Below are 19,227 nucleotides of genomic sequence, written 5' to 3'. Positions count from 1 at the left end.
GCTCATTATAGTCTGAGCAAAGAGCAAGGACACTGGATGTTGGTCTGAGCAAGTAGCAAACAACACGATGACACGGGATCAGAGTATCTTGATCATAACAAACAAGACATACAATGAAAACACACAAACATAAGCGGGAATAGCAAAATGATTTCATATTCAATGGCTATATGAGCAAGCTATAGTTGAAACGTTGACACTCCGCGACAGTGAAGATAATAATGAAAAGTCGCATTGATCCACTAAAGCTAAAAAGTAGTAGTGGTCGACGTTTCGACACTCCAGAAGAATCATTCTTGAAGGCCGAATGACGAAACAACAACCATAACAAGTATAACAGAGGCAGTGTGGAAGGATTTCTTTTCTTTTATGCAAGTCGCCAGAAGCACAAGGCCCGAAGGCCACTTCAAGGTGTTGGGCTACAATTTATTTATGCCAGGGCAGTTGCCACATACTCCTGGGGATGAAACAGGGTTACCCACTTTACAGTCCATACGGATGTAGGCTAGGGTATCATCCATCAGAAGCCTGGCTGGTAGAGCAGAAAGCACTACCTCCCAACTTTATACGAAGCAGTCATGGTTAAGTGTCTTGCTTAAGGACACAAGTGTCAAGATCGGGACTCGAACCCAGTACACTCGGCTGATCAAACACCTGGGACCAATTTCATAGAGCTGCTTAAAGTAAGAAATTTGCCTAATAGAATTGAATTTGGAAACCCACTTTTGGTTTCAATCATGTTTAGGCGTATTATAAAACTAGCATAAGAGGTTTTTGAGATAATATTGCCGAAAATCCACTGGTGGTTATGTCCACGCAGGAAGAATAATCTGCAGTTGGAATGCACAATCCGAGAAACGTCTCACGCAGAAACGTTTCTCATATTAAATTGTTTTTGAACCCCTCTCTGTAAAAGCACATTCCTTAGTAGGGAATTTAAGGGAACTTTCAACAGCTGCAGTTCTTTTTACCAGGTAAGTTTTTATGGTCAATAATTTTTGGAGTAACTTACAAAAGGTTTCCTCCCTGAAGTGGTTATGAAAATATTGAAATATGAAGAAAAAAATACAATACAAACTACAAACATGATATACACCTGACGATCATTTTTGAGTAAAAGTAATTCAATTTCAATGTGCAATTTTCAATGTGTAAATTTAGGGGAGTGGCTTAACTATTTCACCTTTTTAAAAATATTTTTTATTACCAATTTGCCTTCTACTTAATTTCAAATTTTAAATTTATGTAAAATTGTTGTAATTCAGCCTTTGTGCTGCGAGGACAGTTTTTTAATAAACCATTTTATCTATCTATCTATCTATCTGACTGGTTAATTATCGAATACTGACTACATAATATGAACCATGTATCAAAATTAAACAATTAATGGAACATGGGCATAGCTTTTGTCAATATAATAAATGAGTAGTGTAGAAACAGCTGCACTCGCACACATTGGTAAATATACATGTATTTTGAGTGACACGGGGTTTGATTGCAAAAGAGATCGGGGCCCAGTTTCTTAGCGCTGCTCAACGGTAAGCAAATTTTCGTCCTAACTGTCTAGGGGCCAATTTCATAGAGCTGCTTATAAGCAAAAATTGTGCTTAAGCACGAAAACAGCTCACTTATTTTACACATGTTACTGGCCAAAATGTTATGCCATATACATTGATTGTGACTGGTAATTAGCTGTTGTTCACTTAGCATAACAATTGAGTGGAGTCTTGCTTAAGCAGCTCTATGAAATTGGGCCCAGAAGAATTTGCTTAAGCATAAGCGTATTTCACAGGTTAGCAAGCCCATCTTGCGCGTTTTGCATTGTGACGTCGTGGAAATACGATATGGAAAGGTTTGCGGTAACACTATGTAATGACTATCTCTAATGAGTTGGGGTGGTTCTGTAAAGAACCGTTGGTTTCAACTCGACGTTTCGATCAGTACTCTCTGATCGTCTTCTGGAGAAAGCAAGTCTGGTGCTCGTAATGTAATGTCGCAACGCCCTATGAACTGCCTAGCATGTTTCTACGAAGTGTTGAGAACAGAATTCATTGAGTTCGCGAACAGGGGCCAGTTTCATAGAGCTGCTTATCACAAAAATTTGCTTAGCATGAAATTTCTTCCCTGATAAAAACAGGATTCCCAACCAAATTTCCATTTGTTCCATGTTCCTCGTATAATGTTACTGGTATTCAGCTGTTGTTTGCAATCCTGAAAATCACGTGGACATTTAGTTGGTTATCCTGTTTTTATCAAGGTAGAAATTTCATGCTAAGCAAATTTGTGTGCTTAGCAGCTCTATGAAACTGGGCCCTGATCTATGTTGTACTACATTCAAAATTACAAATGTGTTCTCCAGATTCATACAGTCTGTCAGCCCCGGGGCTTAACATATTTATTACGCGATCTTATCAGCGTTCACAGACCTGCTTATTGCGTTGTCCATTAAACTGCAGAAAAAAAGAGCAAATCATGAATAATTTTTTTGACGCAAACTTTGCAGGGATCTTGTGTCGACCTACAAACAAAGACTCTAGGGGCGTGACCCATTTCTGGGTCAGTATGACCTGGAATCTGTGTCAAAAAGACACAGAAATAGATAAATGCCGCAATATCCGAGTTCAAAATATGCGTCAAAATGACACAGAAATGGATCAAAACGACGCACTATCCAAGGTCAAATCTGTTTTAAAATACCACATAAATGGATCAAATAGACGCATTATCCGAGTTAAAATCTGCGTCAAAATTGCAGAGAAGGTGATCAAAATGACTTTGTATCCGGGTTCGAAACTGCTTCAAAATTGCAAAGAAGTTGATCAAAATGACGTTGTATCCGGGTTCGAATCGGATGCAAAGTATCGAATGACGCAATATCTGAGTTGAAATCGGTGTTAAACTGACCACAAAGTTGATCAAAATGACGCAGTATCCGAGTTCAAATTCCATTTTAACCACTTTCCAGGTCATACTGACCCGCAAAAGGGTCAGGACTGCCGGTACCCGGAATCCTGGTTAACTCTGACCCGGGACACAAATAATGAAACACAACGTAATGACCTGCCTCCTGGCAAGAGTTGCTTTAAGTGAGAGATTTTACATTTTGCCACAGAATTTCATCTAAGATAAGAATCAAGTATAGCAAAATACCTGTTTGAGGATTTGTTCTTGTCTTTGCCTCTCAAGAAATGTTGACAAGGATCATTGAGGCTCCATCTTCTTTAAGATTGTCCGTTGTCTTCTAATGTGCTGTTAATGCATCCAGGAAATTGTAGCCCTCTTGCAAGCACGTAATGTCATGAGTCAGCTCTCTTCTGTTAAAATTTAAAGAAGAAACAAAATGTCAAGACTTATGATTATTCGATTTTATAATTGTGAGATAAAGGCGGGGTATTGTCTAAGACCAGTATGCTCATTTGGTGTATCCTAACATGCATACAAATCTGTGCAAATTTTGGCTCAATTGGTCACAGTGCTCTCAGATGTCTGAGAAAGGCAGTACCTGTAGCTTTTCTTAGTTTCATATTTTGGGTGAAAATTTACCTCTAAAACTGCATTAGTTCAGAGGGGATCGTTTCTAACAATATTTTATCAACTGCTCCCCAGTGTTGTTAAGGTACGTCAGGCTATCTTTTACATTGAGTTCAAAATCCATGTTCACATTTTTAAAGGGAGTGAAATGATACCTCCTTCTCTAATACTGCATTGCTGCATTACAATTTGTAGTATAATATCAACAGCTCTGCGGTGGTCTCGCAGGCAACTTTTTAAGGTCATTAAAATTTTGGAATAATAGCCAAAATTGTGTACATCTTTGGCGTCATTCTGTAAAACTAGGTCAAAATTATGTTGTGTTGGCTTCATTTTGGTCTAGATATACACTCGTAACATGATAAGGAAACAAAAACATAAGTACGTCTTTGTATGACTGTTATTTTTTCTATCTTGAAAATGTTTGCTTACACTTGTCGTGAGTAGATTGTCCCCATAACTACGGACATTACTCCATGACCCTGAATTGCCCCGGTCGCTGCCCGGGCTTTTTGACGCTATGGTTCGGCGTAGAGTCACGTACAAGTCACGCTCTATTTAGAGAAGGGAACTCGAGTAGGCTATAACCCAAAGCAGTTTGTATATGGTTAGAAAAACATTGATTTTCCCCCATTCAATGTTCTACTGTGTTCAAGGGATAAGTCATGAACAGTTTAAGGGTTTGTGTTTTAAGGAAAACTGGGCAAGATCCAACAACCACTGTTTCCTCATTTATATATATGCGCGAACTCTGAAAAATCTACTCCGCGGTAGTAAAGCGTAAAGCAAGACTAATTCTAAAAAGAACAATGCACACAAGGTGTTTCCATATTAACAAAAATATATATATACCATCTCCGCCAAAGATTGGGCTAACATTTGGAGCCAACTCCAATTGACTTTTTACACATCAAAATATGACAATACAATAGTTTGGTTATGAAGCATGGGATTTGAAGCATATACTATAGGAAGCAAGTTTCAACTAATCTGTTTCAAATGAGGACCAAAAATACACGCACCAAATGTGACAGTTGAAAAACTATGACATTGTATCCCACTCCTGATTTGAACACAATTTATGTCAACAAGTCCATAGGTCAACCAGCACTTCGAGTTAATCTTGTTACACAAACATTGATGAGTAATGGAGAGCTGTTGATAGTATAAAACATTGTGAGAAACGGGTCCCTCTGAAGTAACGTTTTTGAGAAAGAGGTGGTTATTTCTCAATATTAAAGTCACCTGGAAATAGATTTTTTCTCTCAAACATAAGAGTATAATATGCTTACGAACAATAAAACAATTTTTTTAGTAATTGTTTGTCACGATTTATATGATTAAAAAATATATAAAGTTGTTTGGGGGGCTGACTCCGCCTACCCCTTTTGTGACGTCAATCGAGGCAGACTTTGCCTGCAATGTGTATAGTAAACACACGTGCAAAGTACATGTACGTCCAAGTCGTGAGTTGGTACATTTCAAAAAGTGTTTTTCTGCATTCAGCACCAATACACCTGGTCGGCATTGCCGGAAAAAAACAAAAAACATTTTTTTTTTAAACGTACAAACTCACGACTTGGTCCGTACATGTACTTTGCAATTGTGTTTACTCTACGCATTACAGGCAAAGTCTGCCTCGATTGACGTCACGAACAGCGCCCTCTCGGGTCGAGGTCTACTCTTAAATTTGTAAATAACATAAGAACTGATTTTTTAAAACCTTAGTTATCTGTTTATTCACATTCCACTCATCAAAACACATATATTAGTGACAAAAGCTTTATTTTGAAAAAATACCACTTCCAGGTGACTTTAAAATACTTCGGGCCTGAAGACTTTTATTAGGCATCTGGAATTACACATATTGTGCAACAAGTTTTTTTTCTCTTTTTTTTTCATTATTCTCTTGCAACTTCAATTATCAATTGAGTTCAAATGTTCACAGATTTGTTATTTTATACATATTGGGATACACCAGTTGCGAATACTGGTCTTCGACGTTTACCCAATGTGTCCAGTGCCTTTAATCTTGTTCAGCAAACACAAGGTTTTTTTTTCTCTTCTTCATAATTATCTACATTGTCAAAACGAGACCATGTTAATTTAATATCGCCACCTGCCAGCGAATTGTTGCATGATCAAATATAACCTAAACGACTTTTCTCTCTCTAACACACATGCCCTTTATCGGAGTCAACATTGTCTGAGTTATCAAACATCCGTTTTTCCCCCTCTCGGGTTAGACCCCCACCCCCCCCCCCCCCCCCCCCCCACTCGACGCACTTCAAAGATGGAACAAGTGACATATGCTAAGTCGTCATCTCGCGAGATTTTATCGATATCGTGGCATTTGCAAGTTTCAGGCCGGAGTGTATAGGAGGAGAGTGGGAGTGTTTTCTTGAAGGGGTTTAAGCAGAAAGCATCGAGGAAAATGTACTTAAAAATCACTCGCAAAAAGTATACTCGGTGCTGTAAAGTAATACATCTACAAGAAAACCTGAGTTGATGATGAACTTAAAATCTTGAATAATAATAACGAGGAGACATGAATAATTGTGGGTATGTATATGCACACATTTTATCTTCGGAGTGGAATAATATATAGCCAGCATCAAATCGAGCCCTTATCCTCAAATAATCTACCTTAATTTTTTTTCGGGCATTGCTCACAGTGCAAACAACACCGAGGAAATGTGCTTAAAAATCACTTTCAAGGTATACTCGTCGTGTATGTATAAAGTAGTACAAATACAAGAAAACCTGGTTGATGAACGAATGGACATATTGTGTTATGGATACGGTTTATCTTAGGACTATATCTTAGTCCTATACTGGAATGATATTAAGCCAGTGACAAACTGAGTCCTTTACCTCAAAAAATCTACATTATTTGTTTGCATTGAAATGTATGCTCAATGCAACCGACTATTATGTTGGCTTATATTATTGATCATTACAAAGGCTTTGAAACTCTTGGCGGGGAAGACAGGTTTAAGTTTTTGATGGACACTCCCGATGAAGCGATAATTATTATTTGCGTTGCCAAGTACTTCTTTTTATTTACTGTTTTAAAAGAAAATCGACTGTGTGACTATTTGTTTTTGTTCTAAGTTAAACTCCTGTCTCTGTATTTTGTTTTTATAATATTGACCCTCCCCAGGGTTATGGGGTGTTCTCCAGTTTGGAACAAACATAATACAATACAATACAATTAATCTTCAAGTTAAAGACAAGGTATACGTTCAATTGGTAATCATTCTTAAAATTTACTCGGTTAGACGTACAGCAGTTTTCAATAGTATAAAGCAATTTGGAAAATAATTGACTTCAAAATAATGTGGTCATAGCAAAATGTATTGATTTTTATCGAAGTTATCGTGTACGTACACGATACGTTTGGATTTATCGTGTACGTACGCGAAAAGGTTTTTTTACGCTTCTGTAGTGTCGTTTTTTAACACAATTTATCAAAAATTCGACACTTGTGTTACCTTGAAAGGCTTTACACAAGTGAGTTATGTATACACATTTAACAACAACACGCAATTAAAATGGTAATTTGATAATTGACAAACCTTTCGTGTTTCGCTTTTTTACATCAAAGAACATCCGTGATAAGCCTAACACCGTGGGTGTGCAATACAAGTAAGCGCATTGAATTTTGATTATATAGATGGGGTCATAGATAGGTTTTTTGCCAACGTGAAGCTGATTTTGAAGTGTCGTGGCCGAGCGGTTAAGAGCACCGAATTCAAACTCTGGTGTTTCGAATACCCCAGTGGCTACACTTGTGTCCTTAAGCAAGACAGCTAACCATTGTTTCGTCCTTCGGATGGGGGACGCAAAGGGAAACGATTCATGCATGAACCATTTTTCAGACTCGAAGGTTTTTCCAAACCTTGTTACTTCGAAGAAATTCAAAAAAAAAGATTTATACTATCAACAGCTACAGTGTTTCTCCTGAAGTAAGTTTCCAGCATATTAAAGTATGATACCAATAAAGGATGTGCATATAGAGTACAAATAAAAATGTTAACAACTTTTTTCACGCAACATAGGTCATACAAGGTCGGAAACTCCCTTTGGAATAGTTTTACTTGAAATGCAACAGTTATTGAGAAATTAGTAAAACAATTAGTTTTGATCTTGCAAGTCCAAAACTCAATGTTTGAAAACAGTGAAAAATGTAGGGTGCCCCCCCCCCCCCTTTACTGGTGACTCCAAGTCCAATGACCGATTGAGCTTTAACTTTCACAGGTTTGTTATTTCATGTTTGTTTTGGGCGTCATGAAATATGGCTACTGGTCTTTGATAATTACCAAAGTTAAACACGTTATCGATGGTAATTTTTGACAAAATGAAATAATGATTTCACAAGCTTATGAGCTTAACACAATGAGAAGTGAAATCATCAAAACATTTCCTCGTATTCTAAATAAAGCCTACATCTGTTATGTATATATAAATATTTAGTCATTATTCCCCCAAGTTGTACTTTCATTAATGCGCCATCTACAGTACTCGCATGTACAATAGTTGTGTGTGATTTGTACACATTCATTGTTGCTAATTCAAGAAACATATGTCAAGCGCTTAATCCTATAATTACATTTTTTTTTTAATTGATTCGTACAATTCGCTTTATTCATATCTGTTTAAAGAGTAGCCAACCCATCGGACAATGTCTCATTCCAATCAGATGAACGTTCTCTACGTGACCCCAAGAGCATTTTTTTTTCGAAATTTGATGCATAGATTGACTTTTAAAAATGAGATTTGTTAGTTTTTCTGACTTTCCTCTTTATAAATTACGGTAGCGTATTGCCAAAACACGAATACGTGAAACGTTTGAGGTACATGCTTTTTATTCATAAGGTTGCAATAAGTTTCCGTAATAAATTAATATAACACATTGTATTGTTAAAGAATTGAGTTTGTACAAAATGTATCAACGGGAAAGTATACTTTTCTCTCTCTTTTTTTTAACCGCTCGATTGTTTTAATCCTTTGTATAAATTTTTATTTTAAATCTTCGGACATAATTCTTTGTTGGCAGGGGCCGTCCAGGGTAAGGCAAGAGTTTTAAAAACTGTCATCAAAGCGATATGCCCTCCCAGACCCCTCCAACAAAAAAACATACATGATGATGTATACAATAAAACTAACATGTGAAACTTTTAATTCGAAAGGTGGTAGTGTTTTTGAGATATCGCCAACAATCCGGAGCGGTTTTCTCCACGCAGCAAGAATAAATTCGTATTGGACTCTGAGAAACGTATCTGACAGTAACGTTTCTCCGATTTAACATTTTAGGGCTGAAAACTGATACATTTACCACATTTGGCCTACTTCATATAGTGAAATTTTTCTTTAAATGCTTTGTACTATCGAAAGCTGTTGTAGGCTTCTAACCCCAGGTACTTTTTACTGCCATTAATTTTAGGACTGATTACCAGACGTATAGTTTCCCTAAGGAAGGTACGTGCGAGCCGCACATTATTATGATCTCGTGAGTCAATTTTTTTATAAATGTCAAGGAAATCTCTCGGATTTAAGACGTATGTGTTTGACATTTATCTTGTATAACTTGACGTGAACACTTGCTTTTGTTACGAAACTCGGACCACTGCACATTGCCTGACCCCGGGTCAAATCGGTCCCGGGTAGACTCTGACCACGTGTAGACTCTTAAAAATCATTACAATAGCGGATGTTATGCAAAAAGAAAGGTGAAAACATATAATTGTAAAATCATGGTACAACTTACCAGTTTGTGTGGGACTATAGTTAATCTAAGCTAGGCTGTGGAACGATTCGTGCTTTTGTTTGGCAAGCATAGCGACCAACCGTTCGTCACAATCCGTTTCACCATTAATGGTGCAGAAACAGCGAAACAATCTGATACACTGGCTACCATCTGTACTTCTGGCGCAGTGAACCTACACCGGGTATTAAATTGTATAGTCCCGCGAACTCTGCGTTTCCGTGAAACTGGGGGTTCATTTATAGTCTAAACCAGATTTCAAAAAGGGGTCACTTCAAGGGCACTTCACATTACTGGTTATTACTCTAAATACATAATATCAACTCATTTTGTAAGGAGCAATGAAGAGCTGGTGAAAGTATAAAATATTGTGAGAACGGCTCCCTCCGAAGTAATGTAGTTTTTTAAGAAAAAGGGAAAGTCTCACTCAAAATATCAAAAGACTTCATGCCTGCCTGCAGGCTTTTATGGGGCATGTGAAAGCATTTGTGCAGCAAGGGTATATTTTTTTCATTATTTTCTTGCAACTTCGATGACCAATTGATTCAAAATGTTCACATGTTTGTTATTGTATAATACTGGTCTTTGACATATACCAAATGTGTCCAGTGCCTTTAAAGCAGCGTTGCAATTTAAAGGGATTGCATATCGCTTAGTAATAGGAAACCGCTGTTTGTTTCTATCTTGTATAAAATGTAGATATAAGTCCATAAAACTAACCCGTGAAAAAAAAAATCAAATGATGGTAGCACTTTTGAAATATTGCCAAAAATTACTGTCAGTAACGCTCTCAGATTCAAAGTTTGAGGGATACAAGGTGACACCTTTTTCTATAACCGTAATAGGACAGTACTCTATGACGTTTTTATTGCCATTAATTTTCAGAGGCTATACTTACAACAGACCCTTTAAATTCTTGTCAACAGTTCATTCCACTTTTGACAACACATGACCCACTTGTAAAAATGTCAATTTGTTACTGACCGCTGACTTGATCCAATTCCAGATTGATCTGGCACATTCAACTCTCACTACCCCACAAGAATAAACGTGTTTTCGTTTCAGCTACGTGCTTAAAAGCAGGTTACGTCGTTTCTATACTGTTAGTACAACTGGTACACCTGGTTCCCGCCTACTCAAAAGATTGTGCACTGCACACTTAAAAGCACTGGACACCTTTGGTCAAAGCAATGGACACCTTTGGTCAAAGCAATGGACACATTTGGTTAAAGCAATGGACACCTTTGGTTAAAGCAATGGACACCTTTGGTTAAAGCAATGGACACCTTTGGTTAAAGCAATGGACATATTTGGTTAAAGCACTGGACATTGCACTTACATTGTTTTATGCTCTATCAACAGCTCTCCATTGCTCTTTACCAAGTAAGTTTTTATGTTAACAGTTATTTTGGAGTAATTACTAATAGTGTCTAGTGCCTTTAAACCACTAGAAGTTTGTCATTGTTGTGTCACTGTGTTCCAGATAAAATTGGCTTCGGGCAAAATTTTCAGAGTTTTGATTCTGTGTACTCATACGAATCCAAACAAAATTGTGAGCCTTAACTTTTAACGAGCTATAAAATGCACCCACTGTAAAATATTACAGTCTTTATGGTGTACCTTTGTTGATTCAATCAGATATTAATGACAAAAACTTACCTAGTAAAAAGTACTGGAGAGCCGTCGGATAATATAACACATTGTTAGAAACTAAGCCCTTTCAAGTACATGTAATGCAGTTTTCAGAGAAAAGGTTAAATAAATGTTCACCCCAAAATTTGAATATGAGAAGGACATCAGGCATGAAGCTTTTCTCGGGCATCTGAAAGCACACAATTCTATGATGATTTTTCTTTCATAATTTTCTTGCAACCTCGAAAACCAATTGAGCCCAAAACTTTTTAATGCGTATGTTGAGTGACAAAAAGTTGTCGCAAAATTTACGGTTTCGCATGAGGGAACCAACTGTAGTGTTTCACGGCAAATGCCGTTTCATATATTATTAACAGAAATTATTGCACAAGCATATTCCATGATTTGTATATTTGTTTGTTTAGATGATCTTCCCGTCAAGGGAACTCGGCAAACGATTTACTTTGGACATAAACGCCAAGCTAGCAACCTCCAATCTCTATCATACAAATATTGAATTTGCTTAACGACTACGGTTATGAGTTGCATAAAACCAAGAATACAAACATTGTGATTAAGTAGCTAGGCGACAATAATTATTCTAGTCATTGTGGAATCAGCGGTTAGCTTGGAGGATTCGAACCCACAACCTTGTATTAATAAGTCCTGCAGCCGATTTCACGAAATGTAGGATCAATCCGATCTCGAGTTAGGACGACTAACTCGTCCTAAACTTGAGATGGGTTCAATGCGTCTATGAATACGGAACTTAACTCGTCCTAAGCACTATATCAATCCTAAGAGGGAAAGAGTTTGGTGAAATTGACGGCTGCAGAAACCACGTGCTTCAAAACTATACCAGTAGTTTGTTTACGGTAATTCTGTGCAACAACCGTACGATTTCTACATTTTTTTTTCTTCTAAGATGCATCTTTACGAGTCTGGAGGCACCATCGGCCATTCAACTGAATTTGAAGAAAATTGTTCCAACATAATGCAATTATTAAATGGAAACGAACGTGACTTCTGACTTTAAACTGGTTCACAAAACTGATTGTCTGGTTTCATAGTACAACACAAATGCATAGCAATTCATCAGTGCATGCACGGCCATCTTACTGTTTGATAAGTCCCAAGTCCATCCGGAATTAAAAACTAGCGTCAAGAGAAAAATTTATATCAATGACTGAGAATATTTTGTTTCTTTGGAGGGGGAGGGAAATTTAAATTAAAAAAATATATATCACTAGAGTTTGAGTTTCCGGATGCAGACAATATTAATCTGTCCCGAAAAAAAAAATATCCGAATCGTATTACAGACAAATACATTCCTAGAGCAGGAAGACCAGAAACCTTTTTATTTCTGTCAAAGGGAACATATCTTTGGTTTTTGGAAGTGTCCAACCCTATAGTCAATGGTGATCGCATTAATGAGATATCGACGAACTGAAACCCGGAGCGGTTATGTACAATCAGGAAGAATAATCCGTAACTAAAATACACAATCTGAGAAACGTGTGTTACAGTAACTCTTCTCAGATTTAATTTTTGTAAGTATACAAACTGACATATTTTTTCATAACCACACTTATCGAAGCTGCCGTATACCTCCATTGCCATTAATTTTAAAAGCAGTGGACACTGATAGCTAAGCCCCGTGTTCATATAACCCAAAGTATTTCAAATTTACCCATTCACTTTCCCTTGTGTTTTATAACTTGTCACTTTATTTGGTGACACTAACAGAAATACGGAATGATACAGACCTATATTCGCCTACACTTGGTAAGCAGTGCATGTTTAGTTAATAAGCAGGACAGATCTTTTCAGAAATGTATCTTGAATTCCGCAGCAGATAGCAAGACCTGGTTCTAAAAGAACAAATCTACACAGCAAAGTAGATAACGGTTACACTATAACAGAAATAAAGAATGATACAGATCTTAGCAAGCAGGATAAGCAGGACAGTTCTTTTCAGTAAGTTAGTCTCCTGAATTCCGAATCTACTCCGCGGCAGTAGAATAAATAGCAAGAACCAGTGATAAAAAAAACAAATCTTAGCAGTAAAGTAATATTATACAGATATGGTGATTCCACAAACAAAATGAATGTTTGCTGAATACATTTATATGACAACGTTTCTTTGAATGTCCTCTTTTTCGGCGGGGGGTGGGGGGGGGGTGGCCCTTGCGCCCTGACCCGTCCCCTGCAAGCATAAATCTGACCATAAATCAAGGACCCCGTTTTGCTCTTTTCTTTGTTATTGCTTTGTTAGATGTTCAGATGCCATCTTCACACCTGTTGGAACTTTTCTGTCGCGTAGTCGTTTGGTTTGGGAGGTTTTAAAGTTTCTTTTAGCGACATCCCCAATTGTTTTGTGTAGGCCTACAAATAGTGTAAAGTGAAAAAAATGCCTTCACTCTGTCAAAGTACATTTGGTTAACCCCAGTTTGAACGCGTACGTGTAAATGTCAGCTTATTAGTGTCCAGTATTTGGTATTTCTCTAATTATTCAAGTTCTTAATGGGTCACAATGCCCTTATTTACTGCGATACAATCCATTTTTCTTCTCTTTTCTTTATCGTTAAAACAAGTTCACTTTGGAGAACTATTTGATAAGTGATTTTATGGTATGGTACAAAATAAGACCTCATCGCTCATTAGAGGGTTTTAATGATCTTCCTGTCAAGGGACCTCGGCAAACTCCCAAAAGAGATACAAACACCAAGCAGGAAACAGACAATGTCTTTCACGAATACAATCATTGGTTTAATGTCTATGATTATGAGCTGCACAAATTTAAAAAAATGGTGATTCAGTAACTAGACAACATCAAGCTATTGCTATCAGCGGTTAGCTCGGTAGGATTCGAACCCACAACCTTGTAACACCAGCCCAGCAGCCTAACCACTGGACTTTACGCATTCTGCACTAGATGTCTAAACTGTTTACAATCAATCTCCCTCACACAAACATTGATTTAACGTCTATGATTATGAGTTGCAGAAATCAAGAAAATGTAATTCAGACGGCAATACTTATTCCAGTCATTGTGAAACCAACGGCTGAGCTTGATAGGATTCGAACCCAAAATCTCGTGATTGCAAGTCCTGCAGTCTAACCATGCACTGGACTTTACGCATCCTTAAAAAGATGTCTAAACTGTCAATATTCGCTGTGAATACCTTGAATCAGATAATTCCCACTAGGTTTTGCAGAGAAAAAAATACTCGTAGTTCAAATGTTGTATCAAATAGCAAGCCTCCGATTACTTAGCTTGGTAGAATTCTAACCACAAACCGCGTGATTGCAATTACAGCAGTCACTGAAAAGCCACTGGACCTAACACATCCTTTACCAGATGTCTAAACTGTCAGTGAGAGTGAATATGAATCAGATAACTAACCCAAGGTTTCGCAGAAAGAATAAAAAATCTACTATAGTAACTCGAGTGTTGTATCAAATTACAAGCTCCATTTGGTAGGATTCGAACCCACAACCTTGTGATTACAAGATCTGCAGTCTAACCACTGGACTTTCACATCCTGAACCAGATGTCTAAACTGTCATTGACAGTGAAAACCTTGAATCAGATAACTAGCACTACTAGGATTTGCAGGGGGGGGGGATAACTAGAAGTTTGAACGCTGTGTCAAATAAGCCTCCGATTAGCTTGGTAGAAATCGAACCACAAACGTGTGATTGCAAGTACAGCAGTCACCGAATAGCCACTGGACCTAACGCATCCTTTACCAGATGTCTAAACTGTCAGTGAGAGTACAAGTGGCTCAAATGTTGGATTATATCACAAGCCCCAACCCAATTCTTTTGAGTTCGTCTGACAATTCCATGCAACCACACCCTCACACACCCATTTCAAATCTGGACCAGGCGTGCCAGAGATAGTTTTACTTTCATTTTACACTACAGTATGTATACAGCACAGAAAGAGTCCTATAAGACTAAATAACATCCTCATAGCTTGCTGAAATTTGATAAGACAAAAGCAACTGAAATGTAAAAGCTTTTGTTAAAACCCGTACAGCACTGGCACATTAACTTGAGAAAGGAAAATCACAAACTTCATCATTAAAAACGCTCAAGTCCTACCTCAACACAAAACCTAATCTTACCTGTATTCTGTACACAGTGATCTTTCAAGCTGGAGCTCGCGAACGTGTAAATACACACTTTGAAGAAGTGACGATGAATGAATTATAGATTTGCAAGACTTTCCTTCCAAACAGGCAAAAAGGAAGAGAAGACTAGTATTGATTCAAAGCGAAGTCTGCCCGTAATGTACACCCTGACTCGCGTCCGTTAGTCAGCTCAGCTGAACCGGTGGTTTGTTGCGCAAACACGGACCAGCCTGTTAAACGCAACGATCCGCGACACTCAGGCCCAAGGTTTGGATATTGAGTGTATTTGCCGTTGTGTTTATCCCCGTTGAGTAGCTCTCTCTGAACGCGTAGCGATCTAACTTCTACAGTACCGACCACAATAAAACAGCTGGAGACGTGGAGAGTCACGGGAGGCGTGTAGCACGTGCCCAGGTCCGGTGAGTGTTGTACCACGGTGCCATCGTCCCGTTTGTTAACTATATCAACGGACTGTCTTTTTCTTTACTACCTACAAGCAGAGCGTGTAACACGTGTTCAGTTACGACAGGTTTTCCTGAGGATGGGCCGGAAATTCTACTGTGTTTATTTTACAGCGTGCGGGATGGGTTGGTGTTTTTTTTCATATTTTACTTTACTGTTTTTTTTTCTTTAATAGTACAAGGTTTGTCAGAGACTTTCATCAGTTGATCAAACGTGAAATCTCAATATTGTTTCTGCGCTTTGGAGAACCATGGATGGGAAACAAAAAACTCTATTTGTTTAGTTTTTGGAAAGGTAAACGTCCGGTAATCACTCAAAAAATTAACAACAAAAAAAGCTTTAAAGGGACGGTTGAAAAGTTGGCAATCGCACTTTTAATTAATGACAATAACAAACTTACATGGTTGGACAACATCTTTCGATAGTATACAGTATATTGGGAATCATTTACCTCAAAGTAACATGGTAATCGATAATTATATCACTTTTTATCCCCAAAACTTGATAAATGTTACTGTCACAAACGTTTCTCAAACTGTGTTTTTCAATTACGAATTATTATTCCTAAACCCTCTGGCGTTTCGGCGATGACCACGTGACCACCTTTTGAAATGAACTCTTAGTTTGAGACTGGTTAGTTTTGTGTTAAAACGAACGGTTTCAAAAGCCCAAAGTGAGGCCTATGTTTTCTTTCATTATCAGAACAAGTGCACGTTCATGGTGGAGGTGTGCAGACGTTTTCTCTAATAATGAGACAAGCAAACCCTATCGAAACTGTCAAATCACTCGCCGCACTGATGGGTTTTATTCTGGCATTTAATCGCAATAAAGGTGCCTACCAAAACACCATTCCCTGCCACTTGTTCTTTACAAAAGGTACTCAAAGTGTCATTCTCGCTCGCTCCCCCGATCAAATCCAAGGGGAAAACTGGGGTATGGAAACAGCACAGCTACGGGGGACACTTCTATTATATTAGTTTTAAAGCTAGCACTCCGAGCATCTGCTGGTGTTTGTAGGAGGAAGCGATCACTTTGCGATCGACGCGGCGTGTCTGGGAGACCCTGGTCTTACAGTACCCCCAAGGTACCCCGCTAGATGAAAGATGACAATAATAACAAGAGTTTTAAGGAGGAATCGTGAGCCATCATTTATTAGTCGAGAGTTTGGTGTAATCACTTCTACTTAAGAAGGGAGGAGATTTGCTTAAAGATATGTTATACAGGATTAAACTATTTCTGTGACGTCACTCTATGGTTGAAAGTGTAGATTATTTTGGCTGGTACATTCTATTCACGAATCTACACTTTTTCGTCCATAATCCCTAACTTAAACTGTTTCTGTAACGTCACTTTCAATTGTTGAAAGTGTAGATAGAGCTAACGAAAAATCATAAACAGTAACCATGTTTTGTTTGATCAACCAAATAACAAGTGTAAATTTTGCTGATCCAACTTTTTGAATTTATACACTCTAAGCGCCTCTGAGTCCCATGGGTCAGTGTGGGTCGCAATCTGGGTCAAAAATAACCCAGAACTGAGTCAAACTGACGCAGAATTCTAGCTAAAATCCCCCTTTCAACCAGTTTTCTGGTTTCCAATTTTAAACTTTAAAACGTAATCAACACATACTCATAAACTAACAAACAAGACCAATCTAAACACAAGAATTCACATTTATATATTGACAACACTGGAAAGTCATGGATACTAATTCACTTTTAAACGATACTTGCGAGACTCATTGCGAAACACACACATTTGAAGTACATTCAGAAAACAAAAAGTCACTTCGGGAGAGTTTAACCACTTGATTTATCTGTCTCCCACCTTGTTTTTTAATGAAACAGTCCAATCGACGTAAAGTACTATCATCTTATATAAAAGTAAGGTATACAATTGGTAACCACTTTAAAAATTAATGGCAATCAAACTTACCAAATGTATACTTTGCCTTTAAAGCACTTGATTTATCTGTCTCCCACCCTGTTGTACAATGGAACAGTCCAACTGACGTAATACACTACCTCTTAAAAATCAGTGCTCGAAAGAAAAACATGGTTTAACCTTAAGCTATTGTCTTCTTAATGCAGCAGTGTGTTGTTAATAGGAAATGATCCAAGATCAGTGGAGCTAATAATGGTAAAGCCTGTTTGTTCAAACTACATCGGTTTGTTTGTAAACGCAGTGGTAGTACATCCTGATCAAACCACATTATCAACAAGCCCGGTAGACCAAATTCCCCACAGGGCACTACAGACAAAACATTGAAGGACCTAAAATTTTAAAGGTACTGGACACTATTGGTAATTACTCAAAATAATTGCTAGCCTAAAAACTTACTTTAACAAAAAGCAAAAGAGAGCTGATAGTATAAAACATTGTGAGAAACGGCTCCATCTGAATGGAGTAGATTTTTAGAAAGAGGCAATTTCTCACTCATATAATACTAAAACATTTTGAAGACTTTTATAGGCACCTGAAGGCACACAAATTTGTTCAACAAGGTAGTTTTTGTTTCATTACTTTTTTGCAAAGACCAGTTGAGTCAAATTTTCCAGAGATTTGTTATTTTATGAATGAGTATATGTTGGTATGCACTATGTGAGGCCCTGTTTCATAGATCTGCGGAAGCACATAAAAGTATAAGGTTACCAGCCAAACTACCATAATCACATGTACAATTTATGACTGATATCCTGCTCATTTCTGCTAAGCAGAAAACTTGTAAGCGATATTTTCTGCTTAAGTATAGCTATATGAAGTTGGGCCCTGCTCATTGACAATTACCAAAGGTGTCGAGTGACTTTAAGCAGTGAACTGAATATGAAATATGGCGTGTGTGGTGGCGTAATTATACGGCCCGGATATTTTGGATTGTGATGGTGCGTGCGATTTGGGAGAGAGGCGAGGGGTGGACGTCGATGACACCCCACCCGAGGCGTCTATGAGTTCCTCCAAGTCAACAGATTCATCGTGATGACACTGCCGTTGGAAATCCTTAAAGGCACTGGACAAGTATGGTAATTGTCAAAGACCAGTTCCTCACTTTGTATATCTCAACATAATATGCATAAAATAACAAGCCTGGGAAAATATGGGCTCAATATTGGCCATCGAATTTGCAAGAGAATAATGAAAGATGCATTATAAAAGGCTTCAGCTGAAGTATTAGTTGAGTGAGAAATAAACTCTTTTCAAAAACTACTTATCAGGGGGAGCCGTCTCTCACAATGTTTTATACTATCAACAGCTCTCCAATGCTCGTTACCAAGTAAGTTTTTATGTTAACAAATTACCAATCGTGTCCACTGCCTATAAGCAGAAAACACTGTTTGAAAAATTTCTGTTAAGCAAAAAAAAAAAAAGTGGGGGACCAGCCACAACAATGCAAAATAAATGTAACTAGGGCTGGTAACGTGTTTCTGCTAAGCAAAACTATTCTGTTCTTAGCGAGTTTGTGTGCTTACAGGCTTGAGCTGCTTAAGCACAAAAAACTGGCTATGCATCATCGGGGATAAAGAATAGTAATTTTGATTTTACCGATGAGTGGTAGCACATACTCCCTTAAAACTACATTACTTCAAATGGAGTCGCTCCTAACAATGTTTTATAATATCAACAGCTCTCCAGTCCTCTTTATCAAGTAAGTTTTTACGGTCAGTAATTTTTGGAGTAACTACCAAAGGTATTCACTTC

At 37.8% G+C, this 19,227-nt stretch overlaps 1 protein-coding gene across 1 annotated transcript in view; it reads right to left on the bottom strand.

Annotated features, from left to right (window-relative positions):
* Positions 1-15,344, bottom strand: part of LOC139949775 (gastrin-releasing peptide receptor-like) — a 47,365-nt gene extending 32,021 nt beyond the window's left edge. Inside the window, exons 1-2 of the mRNA XM_071948310.1 lie at positions 15,064-15,344; positions 3,151-3,314 (exon numbers count right to left, since the gene is read on the bottom strand). The gene's annotated coding sequence lies outside the window, so the exon portion shown is untranslated. The remainder of the gene's footprint in view (positions 1-3,150; positions 3,315-15,063) is intronic.
* Positions 15,345-19,227: the final 3,883 nt, after the last annotated feature.

This window comes from Asterias amurensis, chromosome 17 (genome assembly GCF_032118995.1).
Source record: "Asterias amurensis chromosome 17, ASM3211899v1".
Taxonomy (NCBI): Eukaryota; Metazoa; Echinodermata; class Asteroidea; order Forcipulatida; family Asteriidae; genus Asterias; species Asterias amurensis.
This window is presented reverse-complemented; position numbering and strand designations above follow the sequence as displayed.